A 24,718-nucleotide genomic window follows, 5' to 3' on the forward strand; every position below is an offset into this window, starting at 1 on the left:
ATGATAGCAACAAACAGCTTTCTGGATTGTATAGATTGTCAGTAGGTACCTTCTTCTCAACACTGAAATGGTTTCATGGGTGGCCCTCTGTATGTGAGTCTCTGTGGACCCAGTGGGAGCCAGGGTTGCTTAAGTTTCCTTAGCACTTCAGTGTTTTATCGGAGAAGGCAATGGCACCCCACTCCAGCACTCTTGCCTGGAAAATCCCATGGACGGAGGAGCCTGGTGGGCTGCAGTCCATGGGGTCGCTGAGGGTCGGACACGACTGAGCGACTTCCCTTCAGTGTTTTATAGTTGAGCAGCAAGCATTTGAGAATCACCTACCGACAGGGATGTTATAAACAAACTCCTTGCTCTTGAGCCTACCATTTAATTGGGAAGGGAAGCCTTACATTTTTTCCCACCATGACTAAGCAGCACACAACACAGTTATAAACTTACGCTAGGGAGATTGGGACAGAAAATGAGATACGGGTCAGGCTGCTTAAAGAAGCTTCCTTAAAGGGAGGACCTTTGAACTGATGCTTAGAGCATGGGTTAAGGTTTTGATTGCAGTGTGTGTTTGTGAATCAGTGTTAGTGCTACTATTTTGGGATAGCGGAATGGCAGGATAGAAACCCCATATTTAATTCTTTTTCAAAGAATATTTCTTTTCATCTCAGATGACAAGTTCAGGAGGGGGCCTGTCAAAGGAGATTTTGTTTCCTTCCCCCCCCCCTCCTTTTTTCTGATTATGCCAAATCTTACATTCTGTGTTCCACCATTCTATGGTTTGGTTCTTTTGCAATATGATTTTAGGATCTGGTGTGAACTTAGTCCAGGACACTCCTCTTCCAAATCAGTTTTCCACTTTAGGTGAAAACTGAGTTTGTACTTTTGAGATAATTGTTCTAAGAAGACAGTGCTGCTAAAATACAGGCTAGAATAGAAAAGTTAACTTTGTGTAGCTCTGAGATACAATTTTCTCTGTTCTTTCTTGGCAAAGATGATGCTGTGACTGGGGAGCCTTCTCAGAGTGACAGATCTGTGTGGGCTGAAGCCCCAGTTTGATCATGAGGGGGCGGGAGATGGAAATTTCTTTCTCTTCTTTATGATGGGTTCTGATGCTGGCAACTGTATGCTCTGGGAGCTACTGTTGGGGGCATGATGCATGCTTTGTTTCTCAGTGGAACATTATGGAGCAAATAGCATCTGAAACATGTTTTTGCAAATGAGACAGAGTGCAGGATAATGATGAACAGAGTAAATAATAATTTGTTGCATAGAACAGATTTGTCGGAGCTGTGGCCTGCACAAATGTTGCATCCAAAATCAAACCCAGTAGCTAGACCCGGTGTTTCATTTTTCCAAAGATTTTCCTAGATGATAGGGTGGACTGGGATAAATTCCATGTCTCAATTTGGGGGAGGGGATTGTTAAAGAAAAATGGGCTGAAATAGTTGGCCCTTGACCAACTGTGAAGTTGGGAAAATATGTCTAGTATCCTACCTTTCTATTCGTTTTGTTGCTTCGCTCTTGTTATTCTCCACTGGTGAATCTAGAATCCCTCTCTGTTAAGGTTATAGTGAAACATCAGTGGTAACTTTTTTAGAGAGGGGAATATACCTGGGATACAGGGGTGATGGCAGGACTGCCTGGTGTAAAAGACTCTGTCTCCAGAAGAGGAGGCTTAGTGTAAGCATGATACCCTGGTAATGGGGCAAATTCTTATGGACCATGGCTGGAAATTGATTGAAGGACTCATTAGTAGGAATTTGAGTCTCTCCTGGGGGTCCACCTGTTTGCTAAATAAACAACACCTTGTGGAGGGATAGAAAAAAATGAAGGTGCATATATATTAATAAAAATATTCTCAAGGACTTGTTTAGGGTGGATTCAAAAGGGAGAAATTATCTACAGGGTAAAATTAATAACATTTACTGAACCCTTGTCATATGGCAAGCATATTATATAAAATTTGTATCTAATTCTCATGATAAGATTATGAGGTAGGCAGTTTTATTATTCACATTTTATGTACAGATAAAATGAAGTCAAGTTGCCCGGGGTCAGAGAACTGAAAGTGATTGAACTAGGATTGATTGATGCATTGATTTTTTTAAATTGAGATAAAATGCATAACATAAAATTTATCATTTAACCTCCTTGAATCAGGATTAGTTTTTCATTCTATTTTAAAAGTTATCCCTCATGGCAGCAGTGGTGGTGGCTGGTTGGGTGCAGCGCTATAGCAACTGAGTTGCCGCTAGCCTGGTGGCCGAGCGTTGAGCTCCAGCCTGGCCTCCACATGTTCCCAGGGCTCCACACGCCTAATGCTGCCCCGGCACTGAGCCCGCCCTGGCCAGAATGATGGTGGAGTATTTCTTGGGCCAGAGCATGCTCTGGAGTTCCTGGGACCAAGTGTTTGCTGCCTTCTGGCAGTGGTCCCAAATCCCCATAGCAAACATGCCTTGATGGAAGACATAGTGCACCGAGAGGTGACCTCTGACCAGAAGCTCCTGTCTGAGGACTCCTGACCAAGATGAACAGGATGCCCGCTGGGCTGAGCAACTGTTTCCTGCCAGTGTTGCTCACTCAGTGTACATCCTGGAAGATTCTATTGTGGACCCATGAAACCAGACCATGGCCACCTTCATCTGGAACATCAACCACACCCAGCTGATGGTGGTGGAGGAATGATGTGTTTACTGTGTGAACTCTGATAACAGTGGCTGGACTGAAATCTGCCAGGAAACCTGGGTCTCCTCTGGCTTATTTGGTGTCTCCAGAGATGTCCAGGAATTTGGTCTTACACAGTTCAAAAGCAACGTGACCATGACTATGAAAGGTTTTGAATACATCTTGGCCAAGCTGCAAGGTGAGGCTCCTCCCAAAACCCTTGGTGAAACAGCCAAGGAAGCCAAGAAGAAGGCCAAGGAGATGGCAGTGGCAGCTCCGGAGAATGCCAAGGACCTTTCCAGCAAGGCAGCCACCAAGAAGCAGCAGCAGCAGCAGCAGTTCATGTAGCCAGCCCAGGCCCCGAGGCAGCAGCCTAGCAGACTACCAGCTCCAGTCCCTGTGCCCTCTTCTCCTGTACTTTATTATTAAAAGCCAGCTTCCAGTCTTGTTGACTGTGTGGATGGTGGGCTGGGGGTAGGTGCCCTGTTTGGCATCTCCAGGGATGGCGGAGCCTGGTGGGCTGCCATCTATGGGGTAGCACAGAGTAGGACATGACTGAAGCAGCTTAGCAGCAGCACAGCTGGTCAGTTACCCAGGTCTGAGGTGGGCCTCCTTACTCCTGCATCAGGTGGCTGAAGACAGAGGCCCAGTGACTTGCCCAGGGTGACTGCATCCAGGTGAAATCATCATAAATGCTAGACTGTAAGCTCCGTGAGGGCAGGGACTGTTGTTTTATCCTCTGATGTGTCCCAAGTATATGAAACAAAATCTTACGTGTAACAGGCACTCAATAAATACTTACTGAAATTAAAAAAAAAAATTATTATACAGTGAAGTTGTCTTATTTGGTGTGCATTTTTATGAGTTCTTACACACACATAGAATCACAAAACTACCACCACAATGAAGATACAGAATAGTTCCCTCTCCTCTGAAAGCTCCCTTGTGCTGTTCCAATAGACTTAAACCCTCTACTCACTTCTAACCTCTATTCGCTGTGTAAACAACTGATCAGTTTTCTATCACTATCGTTTTTTTCCCAGAATGTCATATTCATGGAATCATACAATTGTTGTTGTTGTTCAGTCATTCAGTCATCTCAGACTCACTGTGACCCCACAGACTGCAGCACACCAGGCTTCCCTATCCTTTACTATCTCCTGGAGCTTGCTCAAACTCATGTCCATTGAGTTAGTGATGACATCCAACCATCTCATCCTCTGTCGTCCCCTTCTCCTCCCACCTTCAATCTTTCCCAGCAACAGGGGCTTTTCTAACGATTGGGCTATTCGCATAAGTTGGCCAAAGTATTGGAGCTTCAGCATCAGCCTTTCCAGTGAATATTCAGGGTTGAATTCCTTTAGGATTGACTGGTTTGATCTCCTTGCTGTCCAAGTGACTCTCAAGAGTCTTCTCCAGCACCACAGTTCAAAACCATCAATTCTTTGGCACTCAGCCTTCTTTATGGTCCAACTCTCACATCCATACATGACCACTGGAAAAACCATAGCCTTGACTATTCAAACCTTTGTCAGCAAAGTAATGTCTCTGCTCCTTTATATGCTGTCTAGGTTTGTCATAGTTTTTCTTTCAAGGAGCAAGCAACTTTTAATTTCATTGTTGCAGTCACTATCTGCAGTAGTTTTGGAGCCCAAGAAAATAAAGTTTCTCACTGTTTCCATTATTTCCCCATGTATTTGCCATGAAGTGATGGGACCAGATGCCATAATCTTAGTTTTCTGAATGTTGAGTTTTAAGCCAACTTTTTCATTCTCCTCTTTCACTTTCATCAAGAGGCTCTTTAGTCTTGTTTGCTTCCTGCCATAAGGGTGGTGTCATCTGCATATCTGAGGTTATTGATATTTCTCCCAGAAATCTTGATTCCAGCTTGTGCTTTATGCAGCCCAGCATTTGGCAAGATGTACTCTGCATAGAAATTAAATAGGCAGGGTGACAATATACATCCTTGATGTACTCCTTTCTCACTTTGGAACCAGTCCATTTTTCCATGTATTGTTCTAACTGTTGCTTCTTGAACTGCATACAGGTTTCTCAGGAGGGGGGTAATGTAGTCTGGTATTCTCATCTCTTTAAGAATTTTCCACAGTTTGGAACATACATACAGTATGTAACCCTTTTAAGACTGGCTTCTTTCACTCAGCAGTTCTCTGGAGATTTATCCATGTTGTGATATGTTCATTCTTTATTATTGCTAAGTAGTAGTCCATTATATGGATTTACCACAGTTTGTTTATCCATTGACTTGTTAATGGTCATTTGATTGCTTCCAGTTTTGGGCAATTATGAACAGACTCTCAAGAAATATTCTGTGGAGAGTTTAGTGTGAATACCAATTTTCTTTAGAGTAAATACCCAGGGATGGGATTGCTGTATCATTATGATAAACTTTATGGTTAATTTTGTAACAAATGGCCAAATCATTTGCCAGTGTATATGATCCCATGAGCAGTATATGAGAGTTGTAGTTTCTTGCATCCTCATAAACTCTTGGTATTGTTATTTTTTATTTAGGTGTTATAATAGGTATGTAGTGGTATCTTGTCATTGTTTCAATTTGCATTTCCCTATGGCTAATGATGTTTAACATCTGTCTGTTTTTTTCCATTTGTATATGGTCAGGTTCTTTGTATGTTTTAAAATTGGATTATTTGTTTTCTTACTGTTGAGCTTTGAGGGTTCTTTATACATTATGAACATGTCTTGTTGGCTGTGTGATTTGCATACATCTTCATGTTTGTAGCTTTTCTTTTTCTTTTTTTAAAAATTAATAAATTTTAATTGGAGGCTAATTACTTTACAATATTGTAGTGATTTTTGCCGTACCTTGACATGAATCAGCCATGTGTCCCTGATCCTGAACACCCTTCCCACCTCCCTCCCCGTCCCATCCCTCAGGGTCATCCCAGTGCACCGGCCCTGAGTGCCCTGTCTCATGCATTGAACTTGGACTGGCGATCTATTTTATGTATGGTAATATACATGTTTCAATGCTATTCTCTCAAAGCATTCTACCCTCACCTTCTCCCACAGAGTCCAAAAGTCTGTTCTTTACATTTGTGTCTATTTTGCTGTCTTGCATATAGGGTCATTGTTACCATGTTTCTAAATTCCATATATATGTGTTAATATTCTGTGCTGGTGTTTTTCTTTCTGACTTACTTCACTCTGTATAATAGGCTCCAGTTTCATCCACTTCATTAGAACTGATTCAAATGCATTCTTTTTAATAGCTGAATCATATTCCATTGTGTATATGTATCACAGCTTTCATATTCATTCGTCTGCTGATGGACATGTAGGTTGCTTCCATGTCCTGGCTATTATAAACAGTGCTGTGATGAACATTGGGGAACATGTGTCTCTTTCAATTCCAGTTTCCTCAGTGTGTATGCCCAGCAGTGGGATTGCTGGGTCATATGGGGGTTCTATTTCCAGTTTTTTAAGGAATCTCCACACTATTCTCCATAGTGGCTGTACTAGTGTGCATTCCCACCAGTGTAAAAAGGTTCCCTTTTCTCCACACCCTCTCCAGCATTTATTGCTTGTAGACTTTTGGATAGCAGCCATTCTGACCAGCATGAGATGGTACCTCATTGTGGTTTTAATTTGCAATCTCTGATAATGAGTGATGCTGAATATCTTTTCATGTGTTTGTTAGCCATCTGTATGTCTTCTGTGGAGAAATGTCTGTTTAGTTCTTTGGTCCATTTTTTGATTGGGTCATTTATTTTTCTGGAATTGAGGTGCATGAGCTGCTTGTATAATATTGAGATTAATTCTTTGTCTGTTGCTTTGTTTGCTACTATTTTCTCCCATTCTGAAGGCTGTCTTTTCACCTTGCTTATAAGTTTAATTAGGTCCCATTTGTTTATTTTTGCTTTTATTTCCATTACTCTGGTAGGTGGTAAATATCATAAAGTCCATTTTGTCCTTTTTTTTCTATTATAAATCATGCTTTTGGTACCATAATCTAAGGATAATTTATAATAAAGCAGATATGGCTTATTAATAGTGTTCCTGAATTATTTATTTTAATAAGAACTTTATGGAAACATATTTTGCATATAATTAACCCTTTTAAAGTTTACAAATCAGTCATGATTCAAAAATAAATTTACCAAGTTGTGCAACAATTGCTATGACTATTTTAGAACATTTTCATCACTCCAAGAGAATCTTTCATTCACATTTACTGTTGATCTCTGTTATCCCTAACCCTGCTCCAGAAAAACCACTAGTCTACTAGTGGTTTTTCTGGCACAATTTTTTATTTTAAAAAATTTAAATTTAAAAATTGTGGTAAAAATCATAACATAAAATTTATTATTTTACGATTTCTGTTGGTGGTTTAGTTGGTAAGTCATGTTTGACTCTTGCCACCCTATGGACTATAGTCTGCCAGGCTCTTCTGTCCATGAGAATACTGGAGTGAATTGCCATTTCTTTCTCCAAGGGATCTTCCTGACCCAGGGATCAAACCCTTGTCTCCTGCATTGGCAAGTGAGTTCTTTGTCACTGAGCCACCAGGGAAGCATTACCATTTCTAGTAGTGTTAAATATTTTCAGAAGTGTTAAATACTTTCATATTGTGTATAACCAATCTCTAGAATGTTTTCATCTTGTAAATCTGAAATTCTATACCCAGTAAAGAACATTTCCCCATTTTTCTCTCCTCCAGCCCCTGCTAACCACCATTCTACTGTTTCCATAAATTTGACTACTGCTTTGAGTTCAGTCGCTCAGTCATGTCTGACTCTTTGCAACCCATCGACTGCAGCACGCCAGGCCTCCCTGTCCATAGCCAACTCCCGGAGTTTACTCAAACTCATCTCCATTGAGTCAGTGATGCCATCCAACCATCTCATCCTCTGTCATCCCCTTCTCCTTCCACCTTCCATCTTTCCCAGCATCAGGAGCTTTTCCAGTGAGTCAGTTCTTTGCATCAGGTGGCCAAAGTATTGGAGTTTCAGCTTCAACATAAGTTTTTCCAATGAATATTCAGGACTGATTTCCTTTAGGCTGAACTGGTTGAATCTCTTTGCAGTCCAAGGGACTCTCAAGAGTCTTCTCCAACACTACAGTTCAAAAACATCAATTCTTTGGCACTCAGCTTTCTTTATGGTCCAACTCTCACATCCATACATGACTACTGGAAAAACCATAGCTTTTACTAGATGGACCTTTGTTGGCAAAGTAATGTCTCTGCTTTTTAATACTCTATTTTTCTTCTGCTTTTGACTACTGTAGATATCTTATATAAGTGTAATTATATAGTATGTGTCTTTTTGTCTGACTTGTTTAGCATAATACCCTCAAAGTTCATCTGTATTGTAGCATATGCCAGACTTTTCTTCCTTTTTAAGGCTGAATAATATATGTGTATACCAAATTTGCTTATCAATTTTTCTGTTGATGGTCACTTTGGTTGCATTACTCTTTGGGTACTGTTAATAATACTGTTAGGAACTTGGGTGTACAAATAGCTAATACAGCACCATTTTGTTTTCTCAAAAAGACTATTTTCTCCATCACATAGTATTTTCACCTTTGCTAAAAATCAGTTTACTATATGTGTTTGGATCTAATTTTGGCCTGTCTGTTCTGTTCCATCGATCTATTTGTTTTTCCTTTTGACAATCTTGATTACTACAGTGTTACAGTACTTTTAAAATTTGGGTTGTGTGAGTCTTCCAACTTTGTTCTTTTTTCAAAATATTTTTTGCTCCTTTTTTTTTCCCTTTCCATATAAATTTTAGAATCAATTTGTCAATACCTACAAAATTTCTAAAGAGATTGCATTAAATTTATTATGCAGAGGAGAATTAACGTCTAAATTTTATTGCGTCTTTGAATCCATAAGAGCACTATGTCTCTCCACTTATTTAGGTCTTTGTTGATTTTTCTTTTCATTAAAATTTTGTCATTTTCAGCATAAATATCCTGTACATATTTTATTGGGTTTGTATTTAAAGTGTCTCATGTTCTGGAGGTGTTTTAATTGATGTTAATTTTTTTTGGGGGGTGCAAGTTGTTTCCAATTTTATATTGCTAATATATACAAATGTTGATTTTTGTGTATTGTCTTTTTATTTTACACTATTAAACTTACAGATTCGTAGTAGGAAGTTTTTTTGTGGTTATTTGTTTTTAGATTATTTTCCATTTTCTACTTAGGCAGCCTGTTAGCAAATAAGGATCATTTAATTTCTTCTTTTCTAATTGATATGCATTTTATTTATTTTCCTTATTGCACTAAGAATAGTGATACTAGAGGAAATGCATTTAGTCTCTCTCCATTAGGTACAATGTTAGCTATAAATTTTGTGGATGCCCTTTATCACGTTGAAGAAATTTCCTTCCGTTCCTAATTTGCTGAGTTTTTAAATCATGTATTAATATTGAATTTTGTCAAGTGCTTTTTCTGTACCCATTAATATAATAATGTGATTTTTCTTTTTTTAAAATCGTTTAATATGTTGGATTGCATTGATTAATTTGAGAATATTGAACCAGAGTTGCATTCCTGGTATAAACCCCGTTTGGTTATATGGTATTATTTTTAACTATTGCCTGATTCAATTTGCTAATACTTTGTGGATTTTTACATGAATCATGAGGGGTATTGGTCTGTAGTTTTACTTTCTTGCACTATTATCTGGTTTTGATATCAGGTTAATGTTGCCTCATAAAATGAGTTGGGAAGCATTACTTCCTCCTCTGTTTTCTGTAGAAAGGTTATGTAGATTGGCATTATTTCTTTAACTGTTTAATTTTCCAGTGAAATCTTCTGGGCCTAGAGAAACCATTTTTGGACAAGTTTTAAAACTATATAATCATTTTATTTAATTATATGACTATTTAGATTTCTCTCTTCTTGAGTGAGTTTTGACAGTTTGTGATTTTTGAGGAATTGGTTAATTTTATCCAAGATGACAAATTTAGGTACATAGAGTTGTTTGTAGTATAGCTTTGTTATATTTTCAATGTTTGTGAAAGTGTTAATTGGTCAGTTGTGTCTGAGTATTTGTGACCCCATGGACTGTAGCCCACCAGGCTTCTCTGTCTATGGAATTCTCCAGGCAAGAATACTGGAGTGGGTTGCCATTCCCTTCTCCAGAGGATCTTCCTGATCCAGGGATTGATCCCAGGTCTCCTGCATTACAGGCAGATTCTTTACTGTCTGAGTCACCAGAGAAGCCCATTAATGTTTGTAAGACCTATAGTATTAGCCCCTCTTTTACTTTTGATATGAGTATTTATGTTCTTTTTTTCTTTTTTACTGTTAGTCTTGCTGGAAGTTTATCAGTTTTACTGATCTTTACAGTATCATCAAAAAACATGACCTAGGAATTAATCCAATGAAAGACAATCAAATATTCTAGAGAGAAACTGTAGATTTTGGAAAGGATATATATAGAGGAAGGCATAATATATTTATGGTTTTGAAGTCTCAGTTTTTTAAAGACAGGAATAGAAAGTGCCTTTCATGGATAAAGAGTGGTCATTATTTATTGCCTGTATCTAGGGTGACCCTAATTTCAAGAGGAGCCCCCTCTACACCCTGGGGAGAGCTGCACTTTGATCCATTGCCTGGTCATCCTGGGATTATTTTTATGAGCTCTGAATTGTGTTGTCTCCAAACTGTGCCCCTGATTGTTAGGTACCTTTGGCTAGTCCTTTTGGACCTTTGTTTCTTAATTTATAAGAAAGCTATACTCAAATGTCAAAGTTATCTTCCAAGACAAAATGTCATGGAATCTTGGACTCTATTTTAATGGAATCTAAGTCATAATGGAATCCAGCAAAGAAAGAATGCAGAACACTGAACCCAGCATTTTATCTGAGAGCTTTGCAGGAAAAGCTGCCCTGTCTCTTTCCTGCTCAACTTCCTCTTTATCATACTTGTCCCTCTGCCTTATTTCAGCTTTTGGTTCCCTCCCTTCCTTCTGTTCTGCCTCTTGTCCCTATGACTTCCTTGTCTCTTCATCCTGTGCCTGCCTTAGTCACCAGTTACTTAGACCTACCTAGTCCTATTCCTACCTCATGCCCAGACCATCTCCCTCTTCTTACCAGGTTTTCCCCTTCCCACCTCCCTGCCTGCATCACCATTACCCAAGAGAAACATTAGCTACTGGAAACCAGCAGTAATGTCCACAAATACTCTTAGCAACATTTAATATAGTAGTAATAAACTGGAGGTTATACAAATCCTTATCAACAGGAGAATGGGTAAATTGTGATATATTGACATTATGGAATATTATAAAGCTTTGAAAGTCAATGAACTACAGCATGCAATAGCCTGGATAAATCTTAATAGTGTAAGTTGGAGTAAAAGATGCAAGTTCCCAAAGGTACCCTATACAGTATCATTCCCCTTTCTATAATGTACACATCCAAGCAAAATCAAATATCATATAGCTTAGGTGAATTACACACAAACACACACATACATGAGATAAAATTAAAGAAAAAACTTGGTAAACATAATCATAAAATTTAGGATGGTGGTTATCTCTGAGGGTGAGATAGGAGAATGGGACGGGGAGGAGCAGGTTAGTGTAGGCTGTTGGCAATGTTCTAGTTCCTAAATTGGTTTAATGGGATCATCAGCTTATAATATTATTAAAATAATTAATAAGTAAATGAGAGTACCATGCATGGACCAACCATGATAGTGTGTTGTGATTGACGACCTGTTTTTGTGCATCTGATATAATCCAAACAAATGAACCCCAAACTAGTGGGATCAAGCAATAAGTACATTTCTGTAGAATATTTCCACTAGGTTGTTGGCTGGTGAAAAAGAATGTAGAATTAACTATTCTCCACATATTTTACTTGAGCTTTGAAAAAAAATCCATGGAAAGCTACTAAAAAAAATAGTAACTACTAAAAAAAAAAAAAAAAGGAGCTACTAAAAAAAGTAGTGAAGTGTACACTGCTATCTGATTGGATAGTGGCTAAAATAGGCATGATAACAGGTAGGCAATGTAAATGCTTTGAGAACCCTATAGGACCACCCTTTGTAAAGGAATGACTGGCTGTGTAAATGGAATGGCGTATTAAGTACTTAAGTGCCCATAGCTACTCTGGCTCAGGGAAGGAGAAACCGTGGAATTCCAACTTATTCAGTATATATTTTAAAAATGCTCTTGTTTCTCTGAAAAGTCTTTTCCTGCTATGTAGGCAGGCACTAAAAAGTTAACCCAGATATTTCTTTTGGGATGGAAACACAGATAGATGAGTTCCAGCTTTTTGCCTGAGAATGTAACTTCAACATTTTTATGAAAGCTAAATGGTACAACCATATATTCATGGAGGATTGTTTGAAAGATACACAGTTCTTCAGGATCAGTCCTAGAATATCTGGAGGGCCATCAGCATCAGCTGAGAACTTAGGAAAAAAATGGAGACTCTCAGGACCCATTCCAGACCTACAGTATCAGAATCTGCATTTTAACAGGAAGTCCTGGGTGCTTTATATGTACATTAAAGTTTGAAAAGCAGTAGTTTAGAGCAGATAGCTTTATCTGAAGCTCAACAGGAGCTGGTCTTCAGGAAGTCTGTTTACTCACTGAAATTTTATGCCAAATTTTGAGTTTCTCTGAATAAATATTTTTCTGGGCTTTGCTGTATGTTTTACTCCTGGATCAGGCCAGATCGTTGGAAACCTGTGCACTTAGTTCCCAAGCTTTGGCTAATTGTTTCATACAGCGTGCTTTAGTTTTCTCTCTCATTTATTTACATTGAAGACCACTGTGAAAAGCAGCTGTTGAAATTCATTGCATTTACTGCTGGATACTACTGAGAATATTATATGCTACAGAAGTGTTTCCAAGGTCTGATTGCACAAAAGAATCATCTGAGGCGTTTGTAAACTACTGATCTGAAGTACTGCCTGGGAATATGTATTGTTAACAGTTACTCATGCTGATTTTGATGTAACAAGTCCATGGAATAGTGGTTCGGGAAGATTTACTACACTATCTAGTGTCTCTTTATTAAAATATACTGTTTTTTTTTTCCCTGTCTTTAGTAGCAGGGAAAGCCTTTATGTCTTCTGGGTAACTGATATGCAGTTGTCTTATGGATAATATGTTTATAACAACATGTATCCCTCATTAACTTACCAAATCCACATTTGTGCCCTACTTTTGACAATTATAAAACCTCCTGTTATACATTTTGGTGTTTGTAAAGGTTTTGTGTTACCATTGCCTTCATTTTACTTTGTTTCCAAGCTGAGCTGATATAATTGATGTTAAAGATGAGAAACTTGATGCTTTTGTTAATTTTGTTTTGTTAGTCTTTTGTGGGGGAAATTACATATTAGGCTATTGGAAGCAGTAGAAGAAATCACAGATTTTTATTACTACTGTACAGGTTCCTGGGTGTTAGGAGTCCTCAGATATGAACCACTGCCTTAAAACAGATATTCTAAATTCAGGAGATATGCTATATTTTAAAATCGAACAGTTGGGCTAGGCGTTAGGAGATTTCTATTTTAGGTATAATTGTGCCAGTAATGAATTCTATGACCTCATTCAAAACAAACATATTTTTTGTTGGCCACTATTCTCTCATCTTCAAAATGGGCACAGCAAGTCCCTTTCACCTTATAGGATTAGATGATAATCACATGATGAACATTGACTGAGGACATACTTTGTGCTAGACACTTTTCATAGACATATATGTATTACTTCATTTAATTCTGGAAAGAACCCAATGAGGTAAACATTGTTTTTGCCCAGTTTACAAATGACGAAATTAAGTTAAGTGAGGTTCCATAATTTAAGATTATACATCTGAAGTGAAACTTGATCTTTTTGACTTCAGAGCCTAAATTGTAATCATTTAGTCTGTATGATTTAGTATGGATCATCGTATTGCAGGAAGAAACTCTGAATCTTATGGCTTAAAATCACAAAAGTTCTTTCCTTGTTTTTTGCTACATAGTTTTGGTTGGATGTCATGATCATTGCAGGACCCAGGTTGACAGAATATCTGTCATCTCTAGGATTGTTGGTCATCTCAACAGAGGGAAAGAGTATATGATGCAATATGCACTGGCTCTTAAAGAATGCACCCAGAAGTGACACATACCATTTTCACTTGTGCATTGTTGACCAAAACTAGTTAGATGTCTCTGTGTGTAACGAAAGCAATCCAGTTATGTGCTGGAAAGGTGGAAAAGAAGAGAAGTATAAACATTTGGGGAGCAACAGTAATGCCACATTTTTCAAATGTATTTATTGATATAAAACTATTAGTATTATAACTTTGACTACTGTTCTTAAGAAGCAATGAGGTGGGTTCATACTTACATCATTTGAAACACACTCTTCAATAAGTCACAGTATAAAGCCTGCTTATACACTATAATTTAAAATAATAGGGGGGCGGTCCTAAGATGGCAGAGGAATAGGACGGGGAGACCACTTTCTCCCCCAGAAATTCATCAAAAGGACATTTGAATGCTGAGCAAATTCCACAAAACAACTTCTGAATGCTGGCAGAGGACATCAGGCACCCAGAAAGGCAGCCCATTCTCTTTGAAAGGAGATGGAGAAGTCTTGAGGCTACTGTAAGAATAAAACTGAAAACCAGAGGCAGGAGGCTTAAGTCCAAATCCTAAGAACACCAGAGAACTCCTGACTCCAGGGAACATTTATCGATAGGAGCTCATCAAATGCCTCCATACCTACACTGAAATCAAGCACCACCCAAGGGCCAACAAGTTCCAGAACAAGATATACCATGCAGATTAATTCTCCAGCAACACAGGAACATAGCCATGAGCTTCAATATACAGGCTGCCCAAAGTCACACCAAATACATTGATATCTCAAAAATCATTACGGGACACTTCACTGCACTCTAGAGAGAAGAAATCCAGCTCCACCCACCGGAACACCGACACAAGCTTCGCTAACCAGGAAACCTTGACAAGCCACCCACACCAGTCAGAATGGCTGCTATCCAAAAGTCTACAAGCAATAAATGCTGGAGAGGGTGTGGAGAAAAGGGAACCCTCTTACACTGTTGGTGGGAATGCAAACTAGTACAGCCACTATGGAGAACAGTGTGGAGATTCCCTAAAAAACTGGAAATAGAACTGCCTTATGACCCAGCAATCCCACTGCTGGGTATACACTGAGGAAACCAGAATTGAAAGAGACACATGTACCCCAATATTCATCACAGCACTGTTTATAATAGCCAGGACATGGAAGCAACCTAGGTGTCCATCACCAGACGAATGGATAAGAAAGCTGTTGTACATATACATGATGGAGTATTACTCAGCCATTAAAAAGAATACATTTGAATCAGTTCTAATGAGGTGGATGAAACAGCAGCCTATTATGCCGAGTGAAGTAAGCAGAAAGAAAAACACCAATACAGTACACTAAATATATATGGAATTTAGAAAGATGGTAACAATAACCCTGTATGCGAGACAGCAAAAGAAACACAGATGTATAGAACAGTCTTTTGGACTCTGTGAGAGAGGGAGACAGTGGGATGATTTGGGAGAATGGCATTGAAACAGGTATAATATCATATATGAAACAAATAGCCAGTCCAGGTTCGAGGCATGATACAGGATGCTTGGGGCTGGTGCACTGGGTTCACCCAGAGGGATGGTATTGGGAAGGAGGTGGGAGGGGTGTTCTGGATGGGGAAGATATGTACACCTGTGGCAGATTCATGTCAACGTATGGCAAAACCGACACAACATTGTAAAGTAATTAGCCTCCAATTAAAATAAATTGCACTCATTTCACATGCTAGTAAAGTAATGCTCAAAATTCTCCAAGCCAGGCTTCAGCAATATGTGAACTGTGAAATTCCAGATGTTCAAGCTGGTTTTAGAAAAGTCAGAGGCACCAGAGTTCAAATTGCCAAATCCGCTGGATCATTGAAAAAGCAAGAGAGTTCCAGAAAAACATCTATTTCTGCTTTATTGACTATGCCAAAGCCTTTGACTGTGTGGATCACAATAAACTGTGGAAAATTCTGAAAGAGATGGGAATACCAGACCATCTGACCTGCCTCTTGAGAAACCTATATGCAGGTGAGGAAGCAACAGTTAGAACTGGATATGGAACAACAGACTGGTTCCAAATAGGAAAAGGAGTACGTCAAGGCTGTATATTGTCACCCTGCTTATTTAACTTCTATGCAGAGTATATCACGAGAAACACTGGGCTGGAAGAAGCACAAGCTGGAATCAAGATTGCCAGGAGAAATATCAATAACCTCAGATATGCAGATGACACCACCCTTATGGCAGAAAGTGAAGAGGAACTACAAAGCCTCTTGATGAAAGTGAGAGAGGAGAGTGAAAAAGTTGGCTTAAAGCTCAACATTCAGAAAACAAAGATCATGGCATCTGTTCCCATCACTTCATGGGAAATAGATGGGGAAACAGTGGAAACATTGTCAGACTTTATTTTTTTGGGCTCCAAAATCACTGCAGATGGTGACTGCAGCCATGAAATTAAAAGACGCTTACTCCTTGGAAGGAAAGTTATGACCAACCTAGATAGCATATTGAAAAGCAGAGACATTACTTTGCCAACAAAGGTCTGTCTAGTCAAGGCTATGGTTTTTCCAGTGGTCATGTATGGATGTGAGAGTTGGACTGTGAAGAAAGCTGAGCACTGAAGAATTGATGCTTTTCAACTGTGGTGTTGGAGAAGACTCTTGTGAGTCCCTTGGACTGCAAGGAGATCCAACCAGTCCATTCTAAAAGAGATCAGCCCTGGGTGTTCTTTGGAAGGAATGATGCTAAAGCTGAAACTCCAGTACTTTGGCCACCTCATGCGAAGAGTTGACTCATTGGAAAAAACTCTGATGCTGGGAGGGATTGGGGGCAGGAGGAGAAGGGGACGACAGGGGATGAGATGGCTAGATGGCATCACCGACTCAGTGGATGTGTGTTTGAGTGAACTCCAGGAGTTGGTGATGGACGGGGAGGCCTGGCGTGCTGTGATTCATGGGGTCGCAAAGAGTCGGACACAACTGAGTGACTGAACTGAAGAAAAGAAAAATAATAATAATTAAAAAAAGGAAAAAAAAAGAAAAGAAAATGAATGAATAAGTTAGAATCTAAGCTGTTTAAGCTGGAGTAATTTTTATGTAGCTTTGTTCTGACAGAATGGTATGGTTTTTACCTTTCCAAAATATGTTAGAAGAAAAAAATAGCAATAGAAGGAATGAAAGCACAACAAATGGGTTATATATTAATTGAAATGATTGCGATGAACATTTAGAGATGTTTACTATGCATTTTGGGCCTGGTTAATTTGAGAGAAATTTGATGCATGTGATTGTCACAGTGCCTAACATAACCATTTATCATTTTCAAAGTGCTCCTGCAGAATTAAATGAACTAATGCATGTGAAAGAACTTTCTGTAAACTGTGGTTACTTTTGGCAAATGTAACATTATCACATGATCTCACTTGATCCTTAAAATTACCTCGTGCTATTTGTTATTGTTTCCATTGTCTTTATTTATAGCTGAGGAAACTCAGAAGTATTCAACTACTCTTCATGACTATATGGTTATAAACAGAGGACTTGGGACTAGAACTCCCGTCTGTAACTCCTAGGTCAGTGCTGCCTCTCCAGCCAAATTCTTGGATGTAACTTAAATGCAGCCTAGAGAAATTGAAAATGACCCATTTGAAAGAGGCAAATATAATTCTCAATTTCCAAAGGCATAGCTGGCAGTGTGCATGCCAACATGTTGAGGGAACAGAATCCACTACCTTCTGATAAGGAACTCCTGAAAGGGAGAATCATTCAAAGGCCTAACATTCATAGTGAGAAAATGGTCTTTCCAAGGGCCCAATTAGATGTTTGGTGGCCTGAAGTATTTTTCAGAAGGAAGCTGAGGAAATGTAGTTATGCCTGCCTTGAAGAATTGTGCAAAGTAGGTTAGCTGCATTGCTTCCATTCTTGTGAAAGAGAATGCTTTTCTAATTTTAGAATCTTTCAAGAGGTGGGTAGGCTTTTGTGTGAGGGGAAGCTTTTCTCAGTGCTCATTTCCAGAGGTGCCTGTGAAATCATTTTATATCCTGTTTGGAAAAGGAGGACAATGTGGTGGAAATGAAAAATGAGTTTGCGTAAAAAGTTATCTTCCCCAAAAGAGACGGCGGAAATAAGGCTCCACAGCCATACTTATTACTTTTCCCCCTAAGTTATAGAGATGTGTGTTATCAGTTCAATGCAGGTATTGGGCTTCTTTAACTGTAATGTGTCTCCTGATGTTAAACAGTAGCAACTATTTATTTAGAAGATCATTCAAGAAAGGACAAAGCGTTTTTTTTTAAGCTCTTAGAGAGTGTTAGGTTTTCCCCAGCTTCTTAATATCTCCAACTGTAATTTATTTTATAAGTTCCAATTTTCAGGTTGTTAAAATGTAGCTTATAAATGACTGTTTACTTCATAAGTGACTATTCACCTTGTAAAACAGCAAATATTCGAAATGCAAATATCCCCCCAAAAGAAAAGAAGGATTTCCACCAAGGGCTGGGGGCTCTTCATGGGTTGGCAATTGTGTATAGCTTTAAGTAGCTGAGGTTGAATTAAGTTCCCAAAAGTCATTTTTCAAATTTTGTTTTAAAGAAATTACATGTATTGTTATTATTTTTTGGCCTTTCATTTTTTCCTTTAAATTTTGAGATGTCATTAATATACAGCACTGTATAACTTAAAGGTATACAGCAAAACGGTTTGACGTATATCATAAAATGATTATCACAATATATTTAGTGAACATCCATCATTTCATATAGATACAAAATTAAAGAAAAAAATTCTTCCTTGTGATGAGAACTCTTAGGATTTACTCTGTTAACTTTCATATATAACATACAGCAGTGTTAATTATATTTGTCATGTTGTACATTATATCCCTAGTACTTATTTATCTTATAACTGGAGGTTTGTACCTTTTGGCTACCTTCATTCCCCCTCCCTCCCTAACCCCTAGTAACAATTTTCCATGTTTGTTTATTTTTGAAGTATAACATCTACAACATTGTTAGTTCCTGTTACACGACATATGATTTGATATTTCTATACATTTTAAAATGATCACTGTAGGTCTAGTTACAATATGTCAGCATACAAAGATATTACATAGTTACAGTATTTTTCACACTGTACATTTTATACCCATGACTCATTTATTTGTAATTGTAAATTTTTACCTCTTAATCTCCATCACCTATTTCTTTCTTCCTGCCAGCTCACTGCTCTGGCAATCACTTGTTTGTTCTCTGTATCTGTAACTCTGTTTCTGTTTTGTTATATGTGTTAATTTGTTTTGTTTTGATTTTTAGATTCCACCTAAATGTGAAGTCATACAGTATTTGTCTTCCTCTGTCTGACTTATTTCACTTAGCATAATACCTGTTATATACCTCCATGTTGTTACAAATAAAAAGATTTCATCCTTTAAAAAATGTGGCTGTCACATTCCACTGTGTGTATATGTGTGTGTATGTATGTATACACACATCATGTCTTTATCCACTCGCATATTGATGGACACTTAGGTTGCTTTCATATCTTGGCTCTTGGAAATAATGCTGCTGTGAACATAGGGGTGCATATATCTTTTTTAATTAGTGTTTTCATTTTCTTTGGATAAATAACCAGAAGTAGAATCGCTGGATCATATAGTAGAGCTCTTTTTAATCTTTTGAGAACTCTCTATACTGCTTTCCATAGTGGCTGTGGCAATTTATATTCCCACCAACCATGCACTAGGATTCCCTTTTCTCCACATCCTTGTCAACATTTATTATTTGTTGTCTTTTTTTTTTGGAAGATGACTAAGAGTTGTTTTTATTTATTAATTTTTTGTTATTTAAACTTTCTATTTTGTATTGGGGTATAGTCTTAACAATGTTGTGATAGTTTCAGGTGAACAGTGAAGGGACTCAGCCATACAAATACATGTATGCATTCTCCCTCAAACCCCCCTCCCATCCAGGCTGCCACGTAACACTGAGCAGCGTTCCATGTGCTGTCTTTTTAATAGCCCATTCTGACAGGTGGTGAGGTCATTTCTCATTTTGGTTTTGATTTGCATTTCCCTGATGATTAGTGAAGTTGAGCATCTTTTCCTGTTCCTACTGGCCATCTGTATGTCTCCTTTGGAAAAATATCTATTAAGATCCTCTGCCCATTTTAAAATCATATTTTTTTTATGTTGAGTTGTATGAGTCCTTTAGTATTTTGGATATTAACCTCTTGTTGGATGTATCATTTGCAAATATCTTCTGTTAACTACTTATTGAGCAGAGGTGTATTAATACATCTTTTGTTATCTGAACATTATTGACTGGAGGCATTTCAATATTCATTTTCAAAACAAATTGTCAGCCACAGGCATTAGTGTCTGCAAAAATCCCCCAGTCAATAATTTGTTTTCATTTTGCTGATAGTTTTCTTCACTGTTTAAAACCTTTTAAGCTTGATTCAGTCTCATTTATTTGTTTGTTTTTTATTTCCTTTGCCTGAGGAGACATGTTCAAAATTTTTACTAAGATTATTGTCAAAGAATATACTGTCTATGTTTTGTCTAAAAGTTTTATGGTGTCAGGTCTTATATTTAAGTCTTGAATCCATTTTTAACTTATTTTTGTGAATGGTGTGAGAGAGTAGTCCAGTTTGATTATTTTGCATATGCCTGTCCCATTTTCCAAACACCATTTATTGAAGAAGCTGTGTTTTCCCCATGTGTATTCTTGTTATCTTTGTCACAGATTAATAACCCTTGTCATAGATTAATAACCCACGTAAGTGTGGATTCATTTCTGGGCTCTGTTTCCTGTTCCGTTGTTCTATGCATTCATTTTTGTGTCAGTCTCAAACTGTTTTGATGACTATAGCTTTGTAATATAGTTTGGAATCAGGGAGCATGATAAGTCCAGTTTTGTTTTTCTTTCTTAAGGTTGTTTGGCTATTCAGGGTATTTTGTGTGTCCATCCAAATTTCTGAATTCTTCCTTCTAGTTCTGTGAAAAATGTCATGGGTATTTTGATAGGGCTTGCATTGAATCTGTAGTTGCATAGGATAGTATGGTCATTTTAACAATATTAATTCTTCTGACCCAAGAACATGGTATATTTTTTCATTTTTGTCATCTTTAATTTCTTTTTTCATTGTTTTATAGTTTTCCTAGTACAAGTCTTTTATTTTTTTAGATTTACTCCCAGGTATTTTATTTTTTAGAAGGTTTTAAATGGGGTTGTTTTGTTAATTTCACTTTCTGCTAGTTCCTTATTAGTGAATAGAAGCATAACATATTTCTGCATATTAATTTTGTATCCTGCAGCTGTATTGAATTCATTGACCATTTCTAGTATTTTTTGGGTGAGTCTTCAGGATTTTCTATGGATAGCATCATGTCATTGGCAAGCAGTGACAGTTTTACTTCCTTTCCACTTTGAATTCCTTTTATTTCTTCTCTGACTGCTGTGGCTAGGACTTCTAATACTTTGTAGAATTAAAGTGATGAGAGTGGGCAGATGTCCACAAGAATGTATTGTTCCTTATCTTAGAGGAAATGATTTTAGCTTTTCACTATTAACTATGATGCTAGCTATGTATTTATCATATATGGCCTTTATTTAATGTTCAGGTATGCTCCTTGTATACCCACTTTGTTAAGAGTTTTATTATAAATGTGTATTGAATTTTTTCAATAGCTTTTTCTGCACCTATTGAGATGGTCATATGATTTTTTAAATTCAATTTGTTAATGTTGTGTATTACATTGATTGAATTGTGGATGTTGAGCCATTCTTGCGTCCCTGGGATACATCCGACTTCATCATGGTGTATGACCTTTTTAGTGTATTCTTGAATTTGTTTTGCTAATATTTTGTTGATAATTTTTGCAGCTATGTTCATCAATGATACTGGTATGTAATTTTCTTTTTTTCATATCTTTGTCTGATTTTGGTATTGAGGTGATGCTGGCGTCATAGAATGAGTTCAGAAGCATTCTTTCCTCTCCAGGTTTTTTGAATAGTTTGGAAAAGACTGGTGTTGGCTCTTCCCTAAATGTTTGGTAAAATTCACATGTTAAGCTGTCTGATCCTGGACTTATGATTGTGGGTATTTTAAAAAAATTAGTGATTCAGTTTCATTATTAGTAATTGGTTTGTTCATATTTTCTATCTTTCTTGATTTGGTCTTGGGAGATTTTCATTTCTCAGAATTTTTCTGTTTCTGCTTGGTTGTCCATTTTTTGGCACATAATTGTTTGCAGTATTCTCTTATTCTCTTGTGAGTCTTTGTATTTCTGTGATGATGGTTGTAACTTCTACTTTTTCACTTTTGATATTGATTTGAGCTCTCTCTTTTTTTTTCTTGATGAGTTTAGGTAAATGTTTGTCAACTGTGTTTTTCTTTTCAAAGAACCAGCTCTTAGTTTCATTGATCTTTTCTATTGTTGTTTTTTGCCTCATTTATTTCATTTATTTTTACTCTCATCTTTATGATCTTTTTACAATCTTTGTTTTAAGTTCTGTATTGTCTGATATAAGCATTGCCACCCCAGCTTTCTTTTTATTGCCATTTGCATAGAATACCTTTTTCCATCCTCTTCCTTGAAGTTTGTGTGTGTCTTTAGATCTGCAGTGAGTGACTTATAAACAGACATAGATGGGTTTTGCTTTTGTGTCCATTCAATCATTTGGTCCACCTACTTTTAAAGTTGATATGATAGGTATTTACTTACTGCCATTTAAAAATCATTTTTGGGTTGTTTTATAGTTTGTTTTTGTTCCTTCTTCTTTTGCTATTTTCCTTTGTGACTTAATGGCTATCTTTAGTGTTATGTTTGGATTCCTTTCCCTTTTTTGTGTGTATCTGTTAAAGATTTTTCATTTGTTACCATGAGGTTTATATGTAACAATCTTTATATATCTGTGTATCTGTCTATAGTTATCTTTTTATCTCTATATATACATGATTATTTTAAGTTGTTAGTTTAAGTTGAAATGTATTTTATTTAACAACCATTCATTTTTACTTCTACCCCATTTAATGTTTTTGACATATTTTACATCCTTTTGTATTGCATATCCCTTAAGTACTCATTGAGCATATATATGACTTTACTACTTTTGTCTTTTAACCTTCTTATTGCTTTATAAATGGTTGATTTACTGTATTTACTGTATATTTGCCTTTACCACTGAGATTTTTCCTTATGTGATTTTCATATTTCTAGTTGTGGCCTTTTATTTTCAACTTGGAGACGTTCCTTTAACATTTCTTATAAAGCTGGCTTTATGATGTTGAACTCTTAACTTTGGCTTGTCTGTAAAACTTTTGATCTTTTCTTCCAAAATGAATGAAAACCTTGCTGGGAAGAGTATTTTTGGTAGTAGACTTTTTTCTCCTTTACGACTTTAAATATATTGTGCTACTTTCTTCTGGCCTGCAGTTTTTGCTAAAAAGTGAACTGATAGCCTTATGGTAGTTCTCTTGTACAGAACTTTTTCTTTTTCCTTTGCTACTTTTAATACTCTTTTTATCTTATCTTTTTGCTGTATCATTACAGTTGGTGTTAGTGTGGTCCTCTTTGAGTTGATCCTTTGATTTTTGGATCTGGATGTCTGTTTCATTTCCCAGTTTAGGGAAGTTTTTCAGCTATTATGTCTTCAAATACATTCTCTGCTCCTCTCTCTCTTCTCCTGAGACCCCTATAATGTAAATGTTAATACGCTTTATGTTGTCTCAGAGGTCTCTTAAACTGTCCTCTTATTTTTCTTTTTTTCTGGTCAGTTTGAGTGATTGCCACGTCTCTGTCTTCCTGTTCACTGATCCATTCCTCTGTATCATCTAATCTACTGTTGATTCTTTCTATGTATATTTTATTTCAGTTATTTTGTTCTTCATATCTGTTCTGCTTTTCTTTATATTTTCTAACTCTTTTAAAAACTTCTAACTTGTCACTCTGTCTATACATTCTCCCAAGTTATTTCAACATCTTTATGATTATTACTTTAAATTATTTATCAGTTTCATTGCTTATTTCCACTTAGTTGTTTTTCTGGGGTTTCATTTTATTTCACTGTTTGGAACAAATTCCTCTGTTGTCTCATTTTGCCTACTTCTCTGTTTTTATTTCTATGTATTTGGTAGCTTCATTATGTTTCCCAATCTTGGGGAAGTGGCATTTGGTAGGAAACATCTTATGGGTCTCAGGTGAATACTCCCTTCTCGTCACTAGAGCCATATGCTCTTGGGATGCCCTTTACGTGGGCTGCATGGGTCTTTCTGTTATAGTGGGCTGACTACTGTTGGTGTACTGGTAGATATGGTTGGATCGCGGTGTGGTTGGTTGCTAGGCTCTGTTTTGTGTGGAGGTTGCTGACCATTGGTGGGCCAGGTCAGGTCCTGGCATGGCTAGTCCCATAGTCAGGGGAATCTCAGTCCTGGAGCTGGCCCACTGCTGGGCTGGGCCATGAGACAGCTGGCTACAGAATCCTGGTTGGGGCCTAAGGCTACTGCTGGCTGGTGCAGAGCCAGATGCTAGGGTGGCTGACTGTGGGGCTAGGGGTCCTGGAACTAGTGTCAGCCTGCTGATAGGTGAGGCTTTGGTGTAGGGTGGGGGTCCTGCAGCTGATTTTGGCATGCTAATGGCTGGGACTTGGGGCCTAGGGCATCCTGGGTTGATGGTGGCCTGCTTGTTGGATCTTGACATGACTGACTATGGGGTCATGGTGGTCCTGGAGCCAGTACCTGCCCACTAGTGGATGAATCTGGGTCCTGAGGCTAATGCAAGCCTACTAACAGGTGGAGCCCAGTCCTGAGATCACCTTCTGCAGGTGCCTGGGAGACCTAAAGTTGGTGTCAGCCTACAGGTGGATAAGGCTGGAGCCCAGGGGTTTCTATGGCAGCTGGCCTGCTGGTGGGTGGGACTGTGGCCCAGCCTCACTAGCTGCTTGGCCTGGGGTGTCCTAAGACTGATGCCGACTGGCTGGTATGCAGG

The 24,718-nt window shown here is 37.9% G+C and overlaps 1 pseudogene; it reads left to right on the forward strand.

The window, feature by feature from the left end:
• Positions 1–2,349: 2,349 nt before the first annotated feature.
• Positions 2,350–3,461, forward strand: LOC112582238 (annotated as a pseudogene).
• The last annotated feature ends 21,257 nt before the right edge of the window (positions 3,462–24,718 follow it).

The sequence above is a fragment of the Bubalus bubalis genome, chromosome X (genome assembly GCF_019923935.1).
Source record: "Bubalus bubalis isolate 160015118507 breed Murrah chromosome X, NDDB_SH_1, whole genome shotgun sequence".
NCBI classification, from domain to species: domain Eukaryota; kingdom Metazoa; phylum Chordata; class Mammalia; order Artiodactyla; family Bovidae; genus Bubalus; species Bubalus bubalis.